The sequence below is a fragment of the Scyliorhinus canicula genome, chromosome 1 (genome assembly GCF_902713615.1).
Source record: "Scyliorhinus canicula chromosome 1, sScyCan1.1, whole genome shotgun sequence".
NCBI lineage: Eukaryota > Metazoa > Chordata > Chondrichthyes > Carcharhiniformes > Scyliorhinidae > Scyliorhinus > Scyliorhinus canicula.
In genome coordinates, this window is record NC_052146.1 from 89,318,330 (window position 1) to 89,336,224 (window position 17,895).

The window sequence follows — 17,895 nt, forward strand, 5'->3', positions numbered from 1 at the left end:
TGTGGCACCTTATCAAATGCCTTTGGAAGCATGAAAAACTTTTTCAGAAAGTTAGTGGTTAAGATCTGAAATTGCTGCCTGAAAATGTAGTGGAGACAAGTTCAGTCAAGGCATTCACGAGAGAATTTGGTTATCTGAAAAGTAAAAATGTGCAGGGTTTGTGGAAAAGATCGGGACTGGCAATAGATGAATTCCTATTTCGCTGAGCTATCACAGACATTACCGGTCGAATGGACTCTTGTGCTGTAATACTCTGTAATTTAGTGAAAAACCCTACATTCACATTGCACCACTGTTGTTTTGTGTTAATGTCACTGTTTGCCTGGATTTGGATTTGGATTTGTTTATTGCCACGTGAAAAGTAGTTTTCTGCAAGCAGCTCAACAGACCATTAAGTACATGAAAAGAAAATCTGTAATAGGACAACACAAGGTACACAATATAACGACATAAGCATCATGTTCCTATGTGATACCCATGTTGATCCTGTGAGAGCTGGGTCTACTGTCTTGGGTAAGCAGGCAATTTTGGGGGTGGGGGGGGGGGAGATATGTGCCTGAGACAGTCTGTTTCGCAGAACATTGAGTGTTCCAAGAACCAATTAATGTTGATCGGTGAGGGCATCCTGTAGTTATAATTTTGCAATATCAGCCAGGGACCTCAAGGAAGGATACTTTGAGAGGAAAATGCCACATTGTCTAAACAGAGGTTGATGTACTGAGGGAAGAATACATGACTGAGGCAGATTAAAGATTAACTTTCTGTTCTTCATACTGTACCTCAACTGAGAGCATTTGATGATGATGCTGGTTCTCAACATATGCGTCCCATAGCTTTCTTTAGCTTAAGGAAGATGAAATTCAAATGACAAATTGTGTTCAAAATGATATTGGGCCATTGGTGCTCCATGGTGTTATATCTAGGGTTACCCCAAAGATTAGCGGGGGACCACCCCATCCCCAAATTCCTGAAGTTCCCATTAACAATTTCATTGCACTGGGAACCATCCAAAAATTGAGATTTGAATCACAAACTTCAGATGGTTCTGACTGTGTTACATAAATAGTTACTCACACTGCGGAAAGCCCGTGGAACTCCTTGCAGACACTTTTCCAACTGCTGACTAGCCCTTCAGGCTTGAGCCCTCCACCCTGCTCCAAAGCCCAGCCGGAACTGACGCTTAGCTGGTTACAGTAACTAGTGGCTTACTTACCTTTGTCTTTACAGCCCCCAATGTGCTGCACTGCCCAGATCTCACCGGCCTGAGTTGGAAGGTCAGGTGAGATAGCATTGGATGGACTTTCAGGTAAGAACTTTGTAATGTGGCAATCCAACGCAATTGTCAAGTTACGGCCCAATTGTACATATTCTTCAACTTCAAATGCTACAAAGAAATGTCGACTGCACGTTATTCTTGCTTTGTCAGATGCTTATTTGAGTTGAATATTCTGTTACCTTACTGGGAATTCATAATCTGATTGTGCTGTCTTTGTACAACAGAGAATGGAATAGATACATTTTATATATTTGCTGTCAGTAAAGTTTTTAAAAAGCCAGGATCTGAGCTTCGAAGGAAACAAATACATTTATGAAGAAAAACATTGGGCGGAATTTTATAATTTTTTGACTTAAGTCAAAAAGTTAAGTTAAGTTAAGGGGCAGCAGGGTAGCATGGTGGTTAGCATAAATGCTTCACAGCTCCAGGGTCCCAGGTTCGATTCCCGGCTGGGTCACTGTCTGTGTGGAGTCTGCACGTCCTCCCCCTGTGTGCGTGGGTTTCCTCCGGGTGCTCCGGTTTCCTCCCACAGTCCAAAGATGTGCGGGTTAGGTGGATTGGCCATGCTAAATTGCCCATAGTGTCCTAATAAATGTAAGGTTAAGGGGGGGGGGGTTTTGGGTTACGGGTATAGGGTGGATATGTGGGTTTGAGTACATGTGGCTCGGCACAACATTGAGGGCCGAAGGACCTGTTCTGTGCTGTACTGTTCTATGTTCTATGTTCTATCCAGTTAGGCAGGAAAAGCAATGTAGCCCGCTGGCTGCATTTTCTCGCCATATGTTTTGACATTTAATCAAAAATGTAATCAAAATGGCAAGCATGGTGGCGCAGTGGGTTAGCCCTGCTGCCTCACGGCGCCGGGTCCCAGGTTCGAACCCAGCTTGGTCACTCTCCGTGTGGAGTTTGCACATTCTGCCCGTGTTTGCGTGGGTTTCGCCCCCACAACACAAAAAAAAATGTGCAGGCTAGGTGGATTGGCCATGTTAAATTGCCGCTTAATTGGAAAAAATTAATTGGGCACTCTAAATTTCTAGGGGGAAAGAAATGTAATCAAAAAATATTCAGGGGCGGGTCCCACAATGTCATGCTAGCCTGCTGCGCCAGGAAGCTAGGCCTTGGCCTTCCAGAGATCTTTTTAAAGGGTGTCCCGATCAAAAAATACATTTAGAAAGGATCCCCCCTCCCCAAATTGTCCTGGGAACCCCGCTACAGGCACTGAGAACACAACCTGCATGGACACAGCAAACCCCATCCCCATTGACCTCATCAATGGGAGCTCCCAGCAGTGCCTCCTGGCAAATTAGAGAGGGCATAAATATCTCAAAGGGTCATGGCACTTATTTCATCTTTCAACATTTTGTTCACTAGAAATATGCTTTAAATGTGTTACTGCTAACACAATTGAACACCATGCTTTTTTAAAATATAAATTTAGAGTATCCAATTATTTTTTTCCAATTGAGGGGCAATTCAGCGTGGCCAATCCACCTAACCTGCACATCTTAGGGTTGTGGGCATGAAACCCACACAGACACGGACAATGACCCAGGGCCGGGATTCGAACCCGGGCCCTGAGCACCGTAGGATGCAATGCTAACCACTGTCCATGCTGCCCTTTGAGCACAATACTTGTCTATATATCAACAACATTTCAACTACAAAGATAGTTTATTATTAATTTTAAAACAAATGATCATGGCAAATGTTACACTAATGCAACTCTGTGCAAAGTGGTATCAAAAGGGTTTGAGAAACTCGAGCTGGATAAGTTCCTATCTCTTTGTTAGTTTTCATCTAAAAAATAATAAAATGGTCTCATGAGTTTAGAAAGTCCACTTAGCACTTTCTGGCTCCCATGTGTGGTACTGGTGTGTTCCAATCACTCCGGAAGTCCGAGTTGCACTTTTACATGCATGTTGTGGTCTGGAGAGTGATATTGGAGGCTTCAATTTTCCTCTCATCACATAACCGACCAGGAATCTCTCCCACTTTTACCATGCCATTGGTGTGTACTGGAAGAATTTGCAGGTTGATAAGAAACCTGTTTGGCCTGCATGTCTTGGAGTGGAACCCGAACCTGGAGGCAGAATCATCACTGCGCCGCAATACCTGCACCTTTCATGAGCAGAACTCTTGTTAAAGTGGAAACTGATTTGTAAATTCCCCTGAAAACTGAGTTGAAGAAGCTGAATGTGGAGTATATTACTCTGCTGGTATTAGTTAGATGGAGCCTAAGTTAGTTGATACATCTTTTAGCAATCTTCGTAATGTAAATCAATTCAAATTGATTGGAACAACTCCATTGTAGTTACCATTCAACTTGCTGCTTTTCTTCTCTATAATCCTTTTGTTTATAATTCACTTTTCAGTCTGAAATAGTATTTTTACTCACTCTCTGACCCGCCCTCTTCCTGATTTGGAGAACTACCTGTGTACATATTTCATTCTTCATAACTTGGACAGTTTGTGCACATGCAAGTAAAATAGTTCTGTTTGCTAACTTGAACAAATCCAAAACTGATCCAGCTTCCCTACTCCATTAAAAGCATTCCAAGTCAGGGTGTACAATGATGTAAAATATTGCCTCAAGACATTGGGTTTTGTATTCCAGCGTTAATTACTACATTCCTTACAAATCTAGAAATGAGCAGTCCAGATTGTGGCACTCTATTCTTAATAAGGTGAAGGCCTAACTGTCAAAATTAATCAAAATCTGAGGTGGCTGAATGGGGAGAAGATTGATTTAATGATGAATGACCTTTAATGGATGTTGCTGCAAAGAACCTTTACGTATTGACAGCATGTTGATCGGGTACTGAATAATTGTCTCACAAAAGTGTTTTATCTTATGAGGAATAAAGCAAAAAGACACTTAAATACATTGTTGTTGACTATTTGCATTGATGTAAATATCTGTGTATTTGCTTGCAGTTTTTCATGTACAGTAGTCTGGATTTTTCAATTACAATTCTGTGTAACAAGTCTACATTGGAATACTCAGTTTAATTCCGATTAACCACAGAAGAAAATTGCAGAAGATAGCTTTGGCAGTAACGCCTTGTGGGGGTGGGGAGTGGGTGGGGGGGAGGGGGCGGAGGGGAACATGGTGCAAAGTTCAGTAAACACTCAGTACTCAGAGTGAAGCTTACACTACAGGCAATAAATATTAAAGGGGATTTAGATCTGTGTCGTAACAGCTGTATGGTTGGAGTAGCACAGTATCTCTCTACAGGTTTACTGACCCATTTCCATTTGCAATGCTGGTAGTATCTTAGCAACTAGAACATTCCCTATAGAAAAAAACAGACTTGATGCTGTTCATGTGTGAGTATTGTACAGTGGTTGTATCAAGGTTATGCTTATTCAATAGAGATATGTTAAAAGCATTTTTTGACAGTATACTTCATTTTTAATTAGAATGCAAACATTTAAAGAAGTACAAACATTTCCATAGCATACTGCCCATTTTTGGCTGTGTGGTGGGGATGGAGGTTTGCTGGAAATGTGCTGTTTGGATTTTGTCTTTTGACTATGCTTTTACAATGATTTTTCATGTGCTGGGGCTGTCATCTGGCAACAATTTTGCCTTCACTATGTAACAGTTCAATTAAAGCATGTGGATTGAGGAACACTGCAGTTTATTTGCCTTTGGACCTCTCATGAACCTGCGCTTGGATAATTAACCTTTATACTTAGATTATGCATAGAGAGACTGGCGCGATCTTTGAGGACGATGTTCTGGAGAGAAAGAAAGAGAATACCAGCGAGCAATTTCTGAAATCATGCACTTGAAGGATTAAACACTAGAGAGAAACCCAGACAGGTTTTAGTCTTCAGGGCTGAAAACCCTAATCCACATGACTTGGCATCTAACAAAAGCTCAACTCCCTCGGCTGGAGTGAACATCATTTGGCTGAGTGTTTGTTTATATTTCAGCTTAATATTTGAATTCTGACTGGAGCAGCTGATTTCCCTTTGAGCACTCTGACCTGTGTTGCCATGGAGAAAGGATCCAAAGCAGAGCTGTGATGTCAGAGGAATTGAAGCTGCATTTACAGAACATTGATTGAAAGGCTGCATACAGTACTGTCTTAAAAATAATAACCAGAATGTCTAGACTTGGGAAATTGAGTTTACTGCGCCATTATATACTGTGACATGTCTGTAAAATCTTGTCTACATTTTTCACAATTTTTTGGGTTTGACTTTTGCTTTTGGGGGAGTGGGATCATGAATTTACAGGTTCGTGTGTTAATCATAGCTCATATGTTTTCACTGCCTTGGGTGAAACTCAGATTGGGATCACCTTTAATCTTTGCTGGGTCTGATTAGTTTATGGTGAGGTAAGCATTCCTATTAAATTGCGAGGAATTCTCTTGAAATAAAATGATAAAGGAATAAAAAGGAGTACAGTTTTAATCAGTTGTAACTTTTACATTCATTTCACATAAACAAGCAAAGCCTGTGCTTTTTCCACCAACCACAAAATGGCATATGTCTCATTTTTACTGGCAGCTGCAATGCCCCATAGAGGCAGGATTTAAAATGTAGTGCCTTTGCTTGCAGGAACAGAATGCATTGCGATCAGCATCAGTGGAACTTCCCTAGTATGTTTTGATTTTTCTTTCTTATTAAATTATCTCAAGAACATGGTAATGCTGAATTAACCCTTCGAGGAATACAGTAGCATTTTTTTGTAACTCAGTTCTAATTACATTTTTTTCTTTAGATTCAGCATTAAAAATTAAAATTTTTTGGGTTGCGGCAGATGTTGAGAGGGGAGAGGAGCATAGCATGCATTGAAAGCTGGAAACAGTTTCAGAATTCAAAGGGTTAACAGCATAGGTAGTCTTAACTCAAGCTGCTACTGAAGTGTTAAGTTGTTATTACAGCACCAATTGTTAAAGACAATTGTTCCCATTGTTTATGTGCACCTTACTTGTATAAGTATCTCCAAAGCACAGCGGGTGCCTCATTTTAGTCGCTCTCCCACCTAGTGCTGACTGATTGGCAGGTTTGTACTTGTTCCTTATTTTACATTAGTAAGACATTTTGCATGAATCGACTTTATCTTTCTCCCTCCAATTTGCTTCCCCCCTCTCCTAAGGACATTGACTTAGACCTGCTATTTGATTTTGTGGAGCCTTTGTTTCAAGAATGTTACCGGCTTTTGCCAATATTGTGGGCATCGGGGCTATGCTGGAGTTTGTTCTCAGATAATGACCATGTACGTGTGCATTTCAGCAGGGGTCATAGATTGTTGATCAGGAATGGAAACCGTGGCTAATTTCTGCATAGGAATCTATTTGATTGGTGCAGTACTGATTAGCAATTTGCATTCGAATAACAATGCCGTAATGTCCAATCAAAATAATTTTATGAAAATATAAATGGGTCACTCGGGTTAATTTCCTGATATGGCATGAACTCGTAATTGATCAAACACTAGTGGAGTCAATAGATCATAGATCATAGAATTTACAGTGGAGAAGGAGGCCATTCGGCCCATCGAGTCTGCAACGGCTCTTGGAAAGAGCACCCTACCCAGGCCCACACCTCCACCCTATCCCCATAACCCAGTAGCCCCACCCAACACTAAAGGCAATTTTGGACACTAAGGGCAATTTAGCATGGCCAATCCACCTAGCCTGCACATCTTTGGACTGTGGGAGGAAAGCGGAGCACCCGGAGGAAACCCACGCACACAGGGAGAACGTGCAGACTCCACACGGACAGTGACCCAAGCCGGAAATCGAACTTGGGACCCTGGAGCTGTGAAGCAATTGTACTAACCACTATGTTACCATGCTACCGTAGGGCACAGAATCAAGGTCTATCAAGACATTGGTGCAGACCTAGCAAAAAAGAGGGCCGAATTCAATAGAGCAAAATCGGCACTATACAAAAAAGGGGTGCGATTTGGCATGCTATTCCCAGCCAGACTCTGGGTGACATACTGGGGGAAGGAACATTACTTCGGCACCCCGGCGGAGGCCGGTTCGTAAAAACAAACAACCTGGAGAGAGAACAGACATGGCAGCGGTGAAAGCGGCAGGGATAGAGGAAGAAGGGAATGAGAGTGGAGGTTGGACCGTAAACAAAGACTGTAACATGGACTATGTTTTGGCGCGGGACTGTGCTGACTCGTTTTCATGTTTGTCTCTTTTCTCAGTTTGAAGGTGGGAAACAGGAAAAGGGGAGTAAGAATAGGGGAAGCAGGCAAGAAGCGTGAGATAGTGGGTGGAGCTGAGTAGGTAAAACATGGCTAGACGAGCACTGGGAGGGGAGCCACCATACTAGCGAGGAGGGCTATCACGGAAAGACAGGCAGTAAGGGAGGCCGCTCGCACCACTCGGGGGAGAGGGAGTGTCTAGCCAAAAGGGGGGGGTGGACAGGGTAGAAGAAGGGGGGGAGAATACAAGGGGGGGACAGAGGGATGGGGACAGGGGGAGGGGGAACGGAGACGGGTGACGCGCAGAACATAAAGGGAACAAAAAGACAAATAAGGCTAGGCAGCAAGGCAGACATAGGCCTCGGTAGGCATGGAGCAGGGCGAGGAACCAAGATGGCACCGCAAGCAGCCACTCGGAATGGCCCCTGGGCAAAGGAGTTCAGGGCACACCCATGTGGCTTACACGTAGTTGGTGGCCATGTTGGGTGCCCCCCGGCAAGGTAAACCCCGGAGCGCAGGGACCCGACCGCATGGTGAGAGCGGTGACCGCGGCCATGTTGGACGACCCGCTAACAAAAGGAAAGCCCAGAATTCCGGGACACGTACACCAGGGTAAGTATGGTTGATCCCGGGGTGGGGTGTCAGAAACCCTCCACTAGGATTGTGACCTGGAATGTAAGGGGACTTAGCGGACTGGTGAAAAGATCCAGAGTCTTTGCCCACCCAAGAAGCCTGAAGGCCGACATAATTTACCTACAGAAGACGCACCTGAGGGAGAAGGACCGAGTGCTGGTAAGGAAGGGCTGGGTGGGACAGACGTACCATTCATGCTCCGGGACGAGAGCTCGGGAAATAGCCATACTGATCAGCAAGAGGATGAGGTTTACGGAGACCAAGACGATTACGGACCCAGGGGGACGGCACATCATGGTCAGCGGTGTGCTGGAAGGGGCACCAGTGGTGCTGGTGAATGTGTACGCTCCCAATTGGGACGACGCAATTTATAAAAAAGACCATGCCAGAAAACCCCGATATCGACACACACCGACTGTTTATGGGGTGCGACTTTAACTGCATATAAGACCCACTGACCAATCGATCAAACCCCAGAAAGAGAGGCATGGCTAGGGAATTGGTTATATTCATAGAGCAGATTGGGGCGGTGGACCAATGGAGGTTCCTATACCCGGGAGAAAAGGAGTTCTCGTTCTTTTCGCAGGTGCAAAGGGTGAACACCCGCATCAACTTCTTTGCAGTGGGGAAATAGGTTTCCAAGAATCATAGGAGCGGAATTTTCCACGATTGTCATCTCCGATCACGCTCCACATTACGTAGATGTGAGGTTGGAAACGGGCTGTTCCCAGCACCTCACATGGAGGCTGGCCCGGTTTCAATCCAATCTAATGTTCGCAGGTGGAATCCAACCACTTGAGTGAAATGTTGCAGATTACGAGGAAGGTGAACGGATAGGGTGAAACTATTGCTGTTATTTGGGGCTTATAGGACCAATGGGCATAATCTACAAATTAGAACCAGACCTTTCAGGAGTGACATTAGGAAGCACTTCTTTGGATAAAGAGGTGGAAGTTTGAAACAAATGGCAATTGATGTTATTCCAATAGTTAATTTTTCAATCTGAGATTGATAGATTTGTGTAGCCAAATGTATGTAGGGATGTGGGGTAAAGACTTGATTCAAATGAAGTTAGTTTGCTGGTCAACCATAATCTCATTGTTTGAAGGGCTAATGGCTTGTTCCTCAGGAGATGGTGCATCTTCAGGAAGAGAAGAAGGAAGGAAACTGGCTTGGTTGGTTGAAATGATATTGCCTGGTTGAATTTGTTTTTCCCCCTGATTCAGTAATTGCCCTTGGTGTGCAATATTCTATCGACTATGTGGCATTAAGCGATAAAACACTATGTATATTATAAAATATTGGTTTTAAGTGTTCAAATTTTCCCATTCAAAATAAATGCATCTCCGTGGTGTAGCAAAGGCAATATTGACCAGGTTTAGAGACTGTGATTGGGAAACAATTATCCCATGTGCTAAGTAAAATGACCTTGAATATGTAATTTTATCATTTAGATTTTATTAGACAATTCCAATATTCTTTGTCATTTTCTCACCAATTTTTTGTGCATTTGTTTCCTTTAAAGTTAAACACATTTCAACTGAGAAATGCAAGTGCCAAGCTTTTTTACTGTCCCTTTTATGATATTTTTAGGATCTAGTGCAATGCTGAAAGTTATCCACTTTCAAAGGATTTCCATTTAGTACAGTATTAGCTTCCGAATGCACACAGAGGGAACATAACTTTATCTGTCATCTCCAAAGCTGACTATTCTCTCTGTATCGTAAGGTTCTACATAACTGTTACTTCATCCTTAAAAATCTTCATTGACGTTTTGTGTCCTCTTGAATTGACTCCATGGCTTCATTCCACCCTATGTCAGTCACCTTCATTAGTGTGCAGACCTGAAGTGCCCCCTTGGTTTGTCAGGAGTGGGTGGTTCTGTTGGCATCACGCTCACCTTTGAGATAAAAAGATGTGGGTTCAAGACCTATTCCAGGATTTGAGTACAAAGATCAAGGCTGACATTCCAATGCAGTTCGAAGAGAGTGCTGTACTATCAGAGGTACCATCTTTTGGATCAGGTGTTAATCCAGGGCCCCAACCTCTCCTTCAGGTATACGCAAAATATCTTGTGGCACTATTTTAAAGAACCATGGAATTATCCCCGGTGTGCTGGCCAATGTTCATACCTCAATTACCACCATAGAAATAAAATGTCTATTCATTACCGTTAGCTTTTGTAAGACCATAAACCATAGGAGCAGAATTAGGCCACTCGGCCCATCGAGTCTGCTCCGCCATCCAATCATGGCTGATATTTTCTCATCCCCATTGTCCTGCCTTCTCCCCATAACCCCGATCCCCTTACTAATCAAGAACCTATCTATCTCTGTCTTAAAGACACTCAGTGATTTGGCCTCCACAACCTTTTGCGGCAAAGAGTTCCACAGATTCACCACCTTCTGGCTGAAGAAATTCCTCCTCATCTCTGTTGTAAAGGATTGTCTCTTTAGCCTGAGATGGTGTTCTCTGGTTCGAGTTTTTCATACAAGTGGAAACATCCTCTCCACATCCACTCTATCCAGGCCTCGCAGTATCCTGTAAGTTTCAATAAGATATTCCTTCTTACTTCTAAACTCAAACGAGTACAAACCCAAAGTCCTCAACCGTTCCTCATATGACAAGTTCTTCATTCCAGGGATCATTCTTGTGAACCTCCTCTGGACCCTTTCCAAGGCCAGCACATCCTTCCTTAGATATGGGGCCCAAAACTGCTCTCAATACTTCAAATGGGGTCTGACCAGAGCCTTGTGGGCAGCACAGTAGCACAAGTGGATAGCACTGTAGCTTCACAACGCCAGGGTCCCAGGTTCGATTCCCCGCTGGGTCACTGTCTGTGGGGAGTCTGCACGTTCTCCCCGTGTGTACATGGGTTTCCTCCGGGTGCTCCGGTTTCCCATAGTCCAAAGACGTGCAGATTAGGTGGATTGGCCATGATAAATTGCCCTTAGTGCCCAAAAAGGTGAGGAGAGGTTATTGGGTTACGGGGGTAGGGTGGAAGCAAGGGCTTAAGTGGGTTGGTGTAGACTCGATGGGCGAATGGCCTCCTTCTGCACTTTCTGTTCTATGCTCTTATACAGCCTCAGAAGTACATCCCTGGTCTTGTATTCTAGCTCTCTTGACATGAATCCTAACATTGCATTTGCCTTCTTCATTGCCGACTGAACCTGCATATTAACCTTAAGAGAATCGTGAACAAGGATTCCCAAGTCCCTTTGTACTTCTGATTTCCGAAGCATTTTTCCATTTTGAAAATAGTTTATGCCTAAATTCCTCCTTCCAAAGTGCATAACCTCACACGTTTCCACATTGTATTTCATTTGCCACTTCATTGCCTAGCTTGTCCAAATCCTTCTGCAGCCCCTTGCTCCCTCAATACTACCTGTCCCTCTGCAGATCTTTATATCATCTGCAAACATAGCAACAGTGCTTCAGTTCCTTCTTCCAGATCATTAATGTATATTGTGAAAAGTTGTGGTCCCAGCACAGACCCCTGAGGCACACCACTAGTCACCGGCTGCCATCCTGAAAAAGACCCCTTTATCCCCACTCTCTGCCTTCTGCCAGTCAACCAATCCTCTATCCATGCCAGGATCTTACCCGTAACACCTTGGGCTTTTAACTTGTTTAACAGTCTCCTATGCGGCAGCTTGTCAAAGTCCTTCTGGAAATCTAAATAAATCACATCCACTGGTTCTCCTTTGTCTAACTTCCTTGTTACCTCTTCAAAGAACTCGGAACAGATTTGTCAGACACGACCTCCCTTTGACAAAGCCGTACTGACTCAGTCCTATTTTACCAGAATACAGGAGGGAGATAGAGAACCTAGTGGAGTGGTGTAGCGACAACAATCTCTCCCTCAATGCCAGAAAAACTAAAGAGCTGGTCAGTAACTTCAGGAAGCAAAGTACTGTACACACCCTTGTCAGCATCAACGGGGCCGAGGTGGAGATGGTTAGCAGTTTCAAATTCCTAGGGGTGCGCATCTCCAGAAATCTGTCCTGGTCCACCCACGTCGACGCTACCACCAAGAAAGCACAACAGCGCCTATACTTCCTCAGGAAACTAAGGAAATTCGCATGTCCACATTAACCCTTACCAACTTTTACAGATGCACCATCGGGCAGGAGATACAGAAGTCTGCGAAAACGCACGAACAGACTCAAAAACAGCTTCTTCCCCACTGTTACCAGACTCCTAGATGACCCTGTTATGGACTAACCTCATTAACACTACACCCTGTATGCTTCATCCGATGCCAGTGCACATGTAGTTACATTGTATATCTTGTGTTGCCCTATTATGTATTTTCTTTTATTCCCTTTTCTTTCCACGTACTTAATGATCTGTTGAGCTGCTCGCAGAAAAATACTTTTCACTGTACCTCGTTACACGTGACAATAAACAAATCCAATCCAATCCAATCCATGCACTTCGCGATCTGATCTTTAATAACAGACTCTAAAATCTTACCAATGACAGAAGTCTGACTAACCAGCCTATAATTTACCGTCTTCTGCCTCCGTCCCTTCTTAAACAGTGGTGTTCCATTAGCCACTTTCCAGTCCTTTGGGACTCTTCCTGCCTCCAGTGATTCTTGAAAGATCATCACCAATGCCTCCATAATTTCCTCAGCTATCTCTTTTAGGACCCTGGGGTGTAGTCCATCCGGTCCAGGCGACTTACCTCCTTCAGACTTTTCAGTTTCCCCAGAACCTCCTTTGTAATGGCCACTGCAGTCACCTCTGCCCCCTGGTTCTCCTGGAGCTCTGGCATCCCACTGGTGTCTTCCATCGTAAAGATTGATGCAAAGTAACTATTCAGTTGCTCTGCCATTTCTTTGCTTGCTGTGCACAAATTGGTTGCCCCATTTCCTACAAAAGTGACTATACATCAAAAGCACTTAATTGGCATTTTGTGATATTCTGGAGATTGTGAAAGGTGCTTTATAAGTGCATTTTATTTGGTCGTCTTGTCACTGAGGTACATTAGTGGCCTTTGACTCTGCACTCTTGACCATCATCATAGGCCGTTCTTTCAACTACTAAATTCCTGCCCCCAAAATCCTTTTCCAATAACTTATCTCCAAGTCTTCTAGCCATCCTGTTCTTTGACTGTTTCCTGTCCATTTGACCATCAAATTGAGTTTTCCTATCTGTTTTGTTCAGTGTGCTTATAAATAACTCTGATGTTTTCTTTAGACAATGAATATTTTAAAACTGTGACTCGTTATGAATTAGGCCAACATTCTGACTGCTTGATCAGTATCCCTGCTGGAAAGTATTGTGTTTCAAGCATGGGTGAGGCAAGATTAGACTCAAATGAAGGCCACTGCAGTCAATACTTTGGCTCAAACATCAAAAGCAGTATAGGTTAAATATTTGTAAATAGATTGCAGATTCTGGAAGTATACATCAGTTTAAATTAGTATGTGAAAGAGACTATTCAGTTGGAGAGCCATCATCAGAACAGAAAATCGAGAAGATTAATAACCCTACACGGAATGTGCAAACTTTGTTTCAGTAGACCAGTGATTTTAATAATAGGCAAGCAGCATCGCACCATAATTCACTAGGACGTCACCATGGAATGAGGGATTTTGGTGTATTACATTAATGCAGAGAAGGTTAAGAGATGATCTAATAGAGGGCTGCAAGATTTTGAAGAGTTATGGGAAGAATAATAGACTGCTTCTGCTGGTCAGTGAAATGATAAAATAATTTCTTTGACATAGTATCGTTGCCAATGATTCGCATCTACAGCTCACCTGCTGCGAGCCTTCAAATGAGAGTGTGAAGCCCAGATTGAGCAAGGCATTGTCAGTTGCAGTGGGGCATCGTAGGTTGTCATTCCCAAATAATACAGGAGTTACTGTCACACGATCCTTCCTGCAATGGCACTTTTCTGTGATAGTCTGACGACATAGTTCTTCAGGTTTCTGTGCTCTACTCTGGAGACTTTGGCACCTAGCGCTTCAGTCATGTGCAGACTGTTCCCAGTTACTGAACTCAGTCGAGCGTGAAATGATGTCTCGCTTGCATGAATCCTTGTATCTTAATTTTTGTACGATATCAAGGGGGCATAAATTTAAGGTAATAACAGAATTAAAAAGGCTATATTTTTTTCCAGATCGTAGTCACATTTCTGTTGCAAATATATTATTTAACAAGAGAATTATATACGTGCAAGAGAAAGAACAATATTAAAGGGTAGAGGGCATAAGAGTTTGTGTCAGTCAAGGTGGGTTGTATGCCAAAAAGCACCAGTGCAGTGTTTGGTGGGCCGAATGCCGGTCCTATACTGTATCATGCTACCAATGAATTTGATCTTACTGTCCAGATTTTGTTTAAAAATTGATTGTGGATTTTGGCAGCTGGATGTGTGAAATTTGGTCATTGAATTTCATGTGTTGTATGTTTGAGAATTCTAAATATGTATTTACCTTGAAAATATTAAACCTAAGTCTGTTTATTGCATTGCATGTTTATTTTATGTTGGTATGTGCAAGTATTGTGTCGTTATGTGACTAATGTAATATGGTGGAATCCCCATCAATTAAGATTCTAGTATATAGCACTCCGTTAGATCATAAGTTGCACTGTAACAAGATTGCTTGAACTGTGTACCAGCTCAACTTGGCAAACTTAACAGTTACATCGAGCATTTTAAAATGTGTAGAGTCCTGTTGTTTATCTTATTTAGAGGATTTAATGTTTGACTTTATTTTTCAGCAAACTACTATTGAGTTATGTGGGTGTACGGCATGAAGCTCAAATTACTGATGGTTTATTTTTTTAGGAAACTGTGAAGTTTAGCCGTGTATCTTCTTTCGACCACTCATAACGTACATAGTTTTGCGATAGCTTTCAAACGTTACCACATGAATAGCCCCTTTTGAAACCATGAGTACTTTCAGGGACCACTTTCCTAACTTCTAAAAACAGTGTCAGTATCCAAAAAGAAGCCAGCATTGCAGAGGATAGTTTACAAAATAAATAACCAATAGATGCAGAAGAAAATACAGAAAACTGATGACATGGCAGTTGTCCTAAGGTAGAGGGTTTTTCACTTGAAAGATTCTCAATAAGTCATTACCTAACTGTGTAATTATAGGATTGTGAGTGTGTGTGTGAAATATACATGAATTTGTAAAGGATAGGTCATGCCGAACAAACTTGATTGAATATTTTGTATATGCAACTGAAATAGAGCATAGGGGAATATCTGTGGATGTTATTTGTATTATATTTGTATTATGCCTATTATTAGGCATTTGATGAAGTTTTTCATAAGAGACTGTTGCTAAAGTTAAAGCTCTTGGAATTGAAGGCTAATTATTGACCTGGCTAGCAAATTGACTGAGCGACAGGAGGTAGAGAGACAGTCCTAATTGGCAGAATGTGACTGGTGGTATCCCACAATGATCTGTGTTGAGCATCTATTTAAACCGCATTCAGTAGTGACTTGAATGATGGGATAGAAAGCTACATATTCACATTTTTAGATATATGAAAGGGGGTTGCACAGTGGTTAGTGATGTGTTATGTACTCTGGGATAACACAGGCTGCAACTGGATGCAGCTTTAACCAAAAGATACTCCAGACCTTGAAGTTAGTTCAGTCTGATTTATTGAACCAGTAGCACAGTTAGCACAGTTCTGAGTTTGACTCTCTGCTAAGCTAAGTGTGGTTACTCTGTCTGACTGAACCAGACTAGCACTTATCCACATGCTGGAGGTGTGATACTGTACATACACCCTGACTCACTCTGTAGATGTTCATCAATGGAAAGAGGCGGAGTATGAGTGCCACGTGCCTTTTATAGTGAGATACCACCCCTGAATGTCCTGCCTGCTCATTGGTCATGTCCTGTTCTCTGTGTTCATTAGCTGCCTGTCTGTGCCTGTCTGTGTATCATCATCTGCATGTCTGCATATCATGACAGTTAGCACTGCTGCCTCAACACATCAATTCCGCGGAGCCTTGGGTCACTGTGTGGAATTTGTACATTCTTCCCGTGAGTTTCTTGCGGGTGCTATGGCTTTCTCCCACAGTCCAAATATGTGCAGGTTAGGTGGATTGGCCATGCTAAATTGCCCCTGAGTGTCCAAAAGGATGTGTAGGTTGGATTAAGGGGTGAAGATGACGCCAGAACGTGGCGACACTCTACGAGCTCTTTCATACAAATTATCTTCCTGCATCTCCTTTAACTGTACTAATCTCTCAAAACTAACACTAACAATATCATTGACCTTTCTCTTTTATGTTCTATATATTTACATTTTGTATTTTATGTTTGCCCTATGCATTTTCTTTTCATGTACAGAATGATCTGTCTGAATTGTATGTAGAACAGTACTTATCACTGTACCTCAGTCCACGTGACCATAAACCAATCCATACCCAAATGGGATCGGGCAGGGGAGTGAGCTTGGGTGAAGTGCTTTTTCAGGGGGTTGGTACAGAATCGATGGGCCGAATGGCCTCCTACACCATAGGGTTTCTGTGATTCTATGATAGTTGGCACTCTAAGCAGTGTAGATGGAAGCATAATATTACAACGCGATTTTGCTAGATTAAGTGCCTGGGCAAAACTGTGGCAAATGGTTTCAATGAAAAATAAGAAGCCATCCACTTTGAACTGAGTGCCTATTCTATCCTTTAACTGGTGCAACATTGAAACATTGGACGCCAACATAGACTTTGGGTTCAAGATACACGCCATAATTTTCCATTAACAGAAAATAATCAAATAGGCTAATGGAATGCTGGTCTTTATATCTAGCAGAATAGAGTAGAAAAGGGTAGAAGTCTTGTTTCAGCTATACAAAACTCCAGTTAGACAACATCTGGAGTCACTGTGAGCAAGAAATGCAGCATAGATTTACCAGAATGATTTGTGATTCTAACATTTCAAGCATGAGAAGGGATGCTCATGGAGTTTAGAAGTTTGGGGTAATTTGATTGAGGCTTTCCAGGTATTATGGTGTACTGATAGGGTAGATAGAGAGAGACTATGGAGGTAGAGACAAAGATTTACTAAAGAAATGGGTGAAAAAGATTTGCATAAATCAAACTCAGGATAAGTCAGAAAAGAACAAAACAAAATGAATCATTATTTAACAAAAGATAATTGTATACAATTTCCTTTTTCAGTTTTTTGTAGCTAAAGCTGACTTGAAGAAAATGCATATCTTCTGCTCTTGCAGACCTCAAGATGTCTTTGAATTGGACGTTAAAAAATACTGCTAACAATAATAAAACCATAATTCAAAGACACTTCAAACTGAAAAAAAATCATAACAATGTAATCAAAAATGTAACCCTCTCAAGTGGTCAATCTGTTGTGAAAACAAACAAAAACTTATCCACTTATTATATCAAAGAAAGGTAATCCTTGCATAACCAAGATGTGCAGCGATCCCATCTGCTGAAGCAAGTGGTTTTGATGCTTTTGAAACTCAGCCAAGCATTCGTAACGGGCTCAACAATAACAACCAACCTTCGGGAATCTAAGAAATGCAGTCTATGCTGAACAAAATATTATTTTAAAATGCAGATGATGTTTAATTTCTGTTTCAATGCAAATCAGTGGAGTGAGACAAGTGCTGGGACTTTTTTAAAACTTTCATAAGCAGGGTATACTTTTCAAAGCTGACAGTTTCCTGGTATTTAAATCACAGTCCAAAACATGATGGGAGTTTTCCCAACACATTTTCTACAGTTTTGAATGCAATGGGAAAAGTTCTCAAATTCATCTCAGCACTTTATCAATGCTTGTCAGCGCAATGCTTAACTTGTCTTTTCA

At 42.2% G+C, this 17,895-nt stretch overlaps 1 protein-coding gene across 10 annotated transcripts in view; it reads left to right on the forward strand.

Annotated features, from left to right (window-relative positions):
• ahdc1 (AT hook, DNA binding motif, containing 1) overlaps positions 1-17,895 on the forward strand; it is a 308,161-nt gene that overhangs the window by 156,111 nt on the left and 134,155 nt on the right. The window contains exon 1 of one of the 10 annotated variants that reach the window (XM_038795170.1): positions 1,242-1,306. The exons of 7 other annotated variants lie outside the window; for them this stretch is intronic. The gene's annotated coding sequence lies outside the window, so the exon portion shown is untranslated. Of the gene's footprint in view, positions 1-1,241; positions 1,307-4,476; positions 4,604-17,895 lie in introns of those variants that run through there. 2 more of the 10 variants (XM_038795165.1, XM_038795175.1) reach the window with 2 other exon arrangements.